We start from the raw sequence: 1,134 nt of genomic DNA, 5'->3' as shown, positions 1-1,134 counted from the left end.
AAACAAAATACCATGCAGATTAGTAGGTAACAACTCAAGAAGTTTTTGGCATTCATGGTAGCTTTTGCCACCGGGAGATATTTACAATCTCTCCCCCCCCTAAATCTACAAAAATCAGTTTAATACTATTGACTTAGGCTTAGACCGTTGGGCCTCAGGAATTAAGAATGGTTCCAAAAATTGGAGGAACGAAAATCAAAAGCGCTGTCTTTCTCTTGGAGAAATGCTTCGGTCAGTCAGCAGCCTCCTGTATGATGCTCAGAGCCCGCTTCAGTCCCAGCCGCGATCACGCGGCGAGCTTCCCGTTGCTCTTCTTCACCGGACTCAGCGACACCGGGAACTCCCCGAGGGTCCACTCGTTAAGCTTCTCGTTGAACATGACGTCCTCGCAATCTTCCACCTCCTCGCGCACCGGCACATCGCGCAGGTTCTTCTTGCCGCCGCGCCGCTCAGGCCTTTTGGCGCCCGCTATCGCTGCGCTCGCGCGCACGGCCAGCGCGGCCATGTCGGCACTCGAGGGCGGCCGCCGGAGCACCGCTGCCGGGAGCAGGAAGTATATTTGTCCCGGCCGGAGCAGCTCATCGGAGGCTAGCGCCGGTGGGGGCTCGTTGAAGTAGAGCGCGTCGGAGTTGCACACGAAGAAGGAGGCGGCATTGCCGGCGAGAACGTCGGAGACGGTGACTCGGGGGCTGGCCGGGAGCTCCTTCAGCGAGCCGTCGGCGGCGATGACCCTGATGGACGCCGGCTGGTGTGCCTGCTCCGACAGGCTGCCTCGGTGGTTGGAACTGCTGGAAACCTTCGCGCCCATGGTTTCTTTGTGGTTGTGTAGTGTGGGAAAGTGAGATTTTTCTTTCGAGTTCGTTAGAACTTTGGATGTGGAGATTAAAATGGATGGTGTTGTATATATAGAGGTGGGTGGTGAGTGTTGAGTATATTGTGTACGTGTATATTGTGTATTGAGCCCACCTACTGTTTCCTTTGTATAGTTGAGGTTGTAGCCCCTCTCTGTACTCATATATACGTGCCTGATGCACCGATCAATGCATTGTGTTTGCACAGCCTATACTTCATATTCTACATGGTATCAGAGCGGGGGTAGGGAAGGGCGGCCATGAAGAGTTGCGGCGGTGGCGG

The 1,134-nt window shown here is 54.8% G+C and overlaps 1 pseudogene; it reads right to left on the bottom strand.

The window, feature by feature from the left end:
• Positions 1-232: 232 nt before the first annotated feature.
• Positions 233-808, bottom strand: LOC109754841 (uncharacterized; annotated as a pseudogene).
• Positions 809-1,134: the final 326 nt, after the last annotated feature.

Source organism: Aegilops tauschii, chromosome 6 (assembly GCF_002575655.3).
Source record: "Aegilops tauschii subsp. strangulata cultivar AL8/78 chromosome 6, Aet v6.0, whole genome shotgun sequence".
NCBI lineage: Eukaryota > Viridiplantae > Streptophyta > Magnoliopsida > Poales > Poaceae > Aegilops > Aegilops tauschii.
This window is presented reverse-complemented; position numbering and strand designations above follow the sequence as displayed.